We start from the raw sequence: 5,604 nt of genomic DNA, 5'->3' as shown, positions 1-5,604 counted from the left end.
GGGGGGGGGGCGGAGCCGGGGGGGCGGAGCCGGGGGGGGCGGGGCCGGGGGGGGGCGGGGCCGGGGCGGGGCCGGGGGCGGGGCCGGGGCCGGGGGCGGGGGGGCGGGGGCGGGGGCGGGGGGGCGGGGGCGGGGGGGCGGAGCCGGGGGGCGGAGCCGGGGGGCGGAGCCGGGGGGCGGAGCCGGGGGGCGGAGCCGGGGGGCGGAGCCGGGGGGCGGAGCCGGGGGGCGGAGCCGGGGGGCGGAGCCGGGGGGCGGAGCCGGGGGGCGGAGCCGGGGGGCGGAGCCGGGGGGCGGAGCCGGGGGGCGGAGCCGGGGGGCGGAGCCGGGGGGCGGAGCCGGGGGGCGGAGCCGGGGGGCGGAGCCGGGGGGCGGAGCCGGGGGGCGGAGCCGGGGGGCGGAGCCGGGGGCGGAGCCGGGGGCGGAGCCGGGGGCGGAGCCGGGGGCGGAGCCGGGGGCGGAGCCGGGGGCGGAGCCGGGGGCGGAGCCGGGGGCGGAGCCGGGGGCGGAGCCGGGGGCGGAGCCGGGCAGTTCACGGGGCGGGGCCGGTCAGTGCCGGGGTTCTCGGTGTTTGGGTTTTGTCTGGGCTTGTCAGCCAAGTCATAAACGAGCCAACTCGGCTCCTGAACTCTCCAATGAATGTTGGAAACGCTTCCACAGAAGGACACGTTAAGAGTGATTCCAAAGGAATTATGAACCTCAGGCATAGGTACTTTCAGAGGTGGAATCCCCGTTTCAGCCTCGGGCACCTGCAGGAGAAGAGGGGTCCTTATCCACAGCAAGGGAAGCCCGGTGCCCCATCGTGTCAGGTGCAGACAATGAACCGTCCCGGGAATGAACAGCAAGTCCCCTCTGCCTCACCCTCAGACTGAGAGCAGCTGCAGGTGAGAGATGGCACAGGATGGGGAGGGGAGAGAGCAGCCCCAGGTGGAGCTGGGAACAGTGAGGGGGGACAGAGCAGCACAGGTGGAGCTGTGATAGATAATGAGGGGGCGGTTCCAGCCAGGGGAAATTTAAAAGGGGAGCCTCAGCTGAATTCCGTATCGCGCTGTGAGGAGTGAGAAATTTGTATTTAGGTTGTGGCTCTGCTTCATGAAGAGACTGCAGGAGCACTTGGATTTGGAGTTTTACTTCAGGAAGCGACGAGGGACAAACTTCTATACTAAAGAGATAAGCCAGCTTGGGTTTATTGGGGGGACTTTTTACCTTTTCAGCTTCGTCTCACCAATCCCTCCCCGGTACTCCCAGAAGAAAAAGGAGTTATGGAGATAAAAGGAGTTCAAATTGATTGAAGGAACTCCTTTTCTGTTGTTGTCTGTGTTTAAAGTGGGGGAGTTTTCTCTTTACCTGGAATTTTAATGAATAGTGGCACTTTTGTGTGGCTTTTATCTAATATTATGTACTTAGGGGATATGTAGTATTTTGTGTGACTTTTTGGAGTATTATTTGTTATATATAATTTGGTTTTTGAGTGACGGTAACTTTATGGTTGGGTTTGTTTGTATTTGAGGTAGAAATGATTTAAGTAGCTCTTTTTGAGGGACTTCTGAAATGTGTTATTGGGGTTTTGTGTGTTGTGTGGAGGGATTCAGGTTGGGTAGGGCTGTTTTTTTCTGTTTGGTGGTTTTTAGTGATTTATTGTGTGGCTTTATTCTGTTTGTAGGTGGTGTATGGTGAGGGATGTGTGGTGTATTTAATTCATGTTAGAATTCATAGTTCACATGGTCAGAGTATTTTTGAACTGAGTTTCGTTGTTGAATTGTTTTTGGGGGGATATTGTGTTTTTCCAGGGTTTATTTTGTAAGGTTTACAGTGGTGTAATAGGCTGTGGTGTGAGGTATAGGGGAAGGTTTATTTATTTAAGAAATAAAATAAAATAAATAATAAATAAATAAGTAAGTCAGGTGGCTTTTATCATAGGGAGCATCTAGCGTTTGTTTTAGTGGGTTTGAGACAGTGTGATGTAGTTAATTTTTTAGGGTTTCTTAATATTTACAATTAAATGATTTTTTTTTTGTGTTATTGGGGTTTGTTTATTTAGCCTGCTTGGCTATGGTATATGTTTTATAGTTTTGGATAATTTAGGGGATACTGTTTGTAGTCTAATGGGTCTTTTGGTTTTGTGTGTATTTATAGGTGTCTGTTTGTTTTGATGGTTTTGAGGAATTATGGGTTCATTGAGTTAGGAATAATTGGTTTTGGTGCTGTTAGTTTAAGCGTATTTGTGCTATTTTTATTTTTGTTGATTGATTTGTTTATTGTTGTGCTTCTCTGGGTTTTTCAGTCTGCAGCAGGTTTAAACAGTCAGAAGAAAAAGGGAAAAAAAAAGGCTTTTCTTTAGCTGGCTAAAACTAACTAAGAGCAAAGGAGATCTGTGTGCTGCAGTCTGTCTGTGCTTGGGCTGAATACACTGGACAGGGAATGCACAGGAGTAAACACTGTTTTCTTAAAACAGGCTGCATGCTTTTTCTTTCCTTGCTTAGCTCTCAAAATCAGTCTGGAAGGTACAGAAGGCATTTTTGAAGTAGTTATTTTAAATGTTTGAGGTTTTTTTGGTGGATAAAATGTTTATTTTGGAGGAAGTTTGTTTGAAGTTTTTGCTTAGTTATAATGAAATTATTTTATTTCTAATTAGGTGTTTTTAGTTTTTATTGCAGTTAAAGGTTGTGAATTTTTTGTTATGTTAGTAATAGAAAATGGGCTTTGATTTGGTATGTAGAGATGGGATTGGTGTATATGGTGTGCTGGTGTTGATTAAGGATCTAAACTTCTGTGGTTTTGATGTGTTAGCTTAATGAGTTTTTATAGTTTAAAAGATGTGAGTTTTATGCTTCTTTGGTTAGAGGCAGGTCTTTAAGTTGGGGGGTTCTGAGTATGTATTTTGGAGGTTTTTTGAGGAGAATGGATATAGGGGTTATTTTTTTTTATATTTGGAAGATGGACTAGGAATAATAAGAGTTGGCTTTTTTTTGCTGGACTTTTGTTTGTGTTTTCTAAAATTGATATGTTTGTGTGGTCAGGGCAGTGGTGTTTCTGGTGCAGCTCTGAGCATCCCTTATTGTTTGTGTGTTTCAGGTGGTCACTTGTCTCACACTGAGATCCTCTCACCCAACAGCCCTGCTGAGATCATCCGTGGATGTTTGGTTTTCTTTATGGCACCTGACTGAGACAGCAGGAATTTCCCAGAGGCAGAGACAGCCTTCCTTGGCCCCTGATGTGGATTCTCATCCCTGGACATCCCAGAGATAAGTGAAGGGCTCAAAGCCACAGAGGGGGTGAAAGTGGGGTGTGGGTTGGGAGTCACTGGGAGGGATTTTTGGGTCAGGTTTGGAGATGGGGATGTCCAAGATGTGACCCCTTTAGGGCACGTGAAGGGAAGGTGTCACAGTGCTGAGGTGTGCAGGGCAGAGCAGTCCCAGGGCATGTCGTGTCACTTGTCTGTTGTGCACTCTGTGTCTTTTGTGTGTCCTGTGTGGTGTGTCTTTTGCCTTAACCCTTCAAGGGGTCTTTTGGAGACCCCAGGCATTGTTCTTAACATCTCCTTGTTCCTTGGCCAGGCACTGATATCATTGAACTTTGACTCAGGTGCTCAGACACACATCAGGATCCATCTCTCTTCACAAGTGTCCAGTCTGATGCCTTTCCAGGTCTTGTTCTGAGCTGTATCCACAGCTGTGCACTGCTGTGATCCATTCAGGTGGATTAGGTCTTGTCAGAATGCAGAGACAGGTAGATGATTCTGACCTTAGGATTCTCAGGCATCCATCTCTGCTTTTCTTGGGATGAGTGATCCCGTTGGCATCTTCTTCCTGCAGGGTTCTCTGAGCCTGGTCAGCTCCCCATGGGTCTTACCTCGGTCATCTCATTGCGAGTTCTCTCGGTCCTCAGGGTCATTCTTCTTGCCCAGATATTTCTGTCCCTGTTGTGTCCTCCCTTTTGTCCTGTCCTGTGTCACGGGTGTTGGTGTGTTTGGCCTGGAGCTGCTCTGCCTTGTTGCTCAGTCTGGGCGTAGGGGGAATGGGACAAGTCTTGGGTGCTTGTAATTTGTCATGTAGGGTGTAGTTGGGCTGTAGAGGGTATCCCTGGATTGACACAAAGTGTCTGGAGCTGTCGAGTCCTCCTGCAGCACTTTGACTCTTGTCCTGACTTTGTTTCAGATGCAGATGGATTCAATCCATGGCAGAGTGCCCCATCCCGGGTGAGGGGGCTCCCCTGAGAAGGTCAGTCACTGTTTGCGTTTGCAGGGGAGGTGTAAATGGTGGCCATGTTATAGCACTGCTCTTTGTCTTTGTTTTTAGGAGGTAAGGCTGGACCTCTGCAGTCAAGGTGAAGTGGATGAGGTGAGCAGTGATGGTGGACAGAAGCAGTTGCTTTTGCTGAAGTCTCACTTCTGGTTCTACTCTAAGCATTCACTGTTTTTATTTATTTATTTATTTTGGGTTGTTTCCTTGGCAGATGTGCTGGCCCAGGATGCCAGAGGAGGGTAGATGGGTGCAACATTAGGGTTCACTTGTGCTGTGCTTCAGTCAGAGCAGGGAGGTTGCTGTTTCATAGTAACTCAGCATAATTTTTCCTTTTTTGTTTCTTTGCAGTTGCTTCTGCTGCCCCAGGTGTGCCAGGGAATAGAGGGAGTGGGTGCGTTGGCACTTGGGCAGGTGGCCCAGAGGTGAGTGCTGTGCTCAGTGTGTCCCTTTTCCTTTTGCTGGGTTCACTCTGGGCAGCCTCTGGAGTGGGGGGAAGATCTGAGGGGGGGCCGGGACAGGGGTGCAGAGGAGCCCCGGGGGTGACTCTTCTGGAGTGAAATAGTCACTTTTTCTGTTCTGTGGTTCCAGGTAGTGTGAGGAGGTGCACAGCTGGAGTTTGGATATGGCAGCACTGAGAGAACGTCTTCAAATCCACGGAGCCAACACGTTCATTTCTGCCCAGGATGGATTTTGTCCACTCATATTCAAAAGTTAAGTTGCTGGGGCTGGTGGTTGGGAGAAGGGAAAAAACCTTTTCAGTGCCAGGAGGCAATTTAAAGTTACCTGAGAGAGGAGAGAGCCCTTGTGGGATGGACCCCTCAGGAGTAAAAACAGTGAGGGTGACACAAAGTGTCTGGAGCTGTTGAGTTCTCCTGCAGCACTTTGACTTTTGTCCTGACTTTGTTTCAGATGCAGATGGATTACATCCATGGCAGAGCACCCCATCCTGTGTGAGGGGGCTCCCCTGAGAAGGTCAGTCACTGTTTGTGTTTGCAGGGGAGTGTAAATGGTGGCCATGTTACAGCACTGCTCTTTGTCGTTATTTTTAGGAGGTAAGGGCTGATATCAGCAGTCAAGGTGAAGTGTACGAGGTGAGCAGTGATCAGTGGACAGAGGCAGTTACTATTGCTCAAGCCTCACTTGCTGGTGGAACGCTGAGCGTCCAGTGCTGTGTGTTTTAGGTGTTCCACTCACACGATGCCGAGCTCCCCTCACCAACCAGACAGTGGGAGCATTACAGGACTCTATGGTGAAGCCTTGACCTTCTCCATTTGAAGGGGCCATCCAGGTGGGCTTTGGTAACAGCCGAGGAGTTGAGGTGTGTCAGGGAGGAGGAGCGAGGCTCTGCTCAAGTTTCAGC

At 50.1% G+C, this 5,604-nt stretch overlaps 1 long non-coding RNA gene across 1 annotated transcript; it reads left to right on the top strand.

Annotated features, from left to right (window-relative positions):
• The first annotated feature begins 4,158 nt into the window (after positions 1-4,158).
• Positions 4,159-5,147, top strand: LOC310912666. The gene is made up of 4 exons (XR_014590696.1): positions 4,159-4,220; positions 4,299-4,340; positions 4,593-4,666; positions 4,833-5,147. It is a non-coding gene; the product is annotated as an uncharacterized lncRNA (long non-coding RNA).
• Positions 5,148-5,604: the final 457 nt, after the last annotated feature.

This window comes from Zosterops lateralis, assembly GCF_965231275.1.
Source record: "Zosterops lateralis genome assembly, chromosome: 9".
Classification (NCBI taxonomy): domain Eukaryota; kingdom Metazoa; phylum Chordata; class Aves; order Passeriformes; family Zosteropidae; genus Zosterops; species Zosterops lateralis.
The sequence above is the reverse complement of the archived record's forward strand: the minus strand, read 5'-3'. Positions and strand labels throughout refer to the sequence as shown.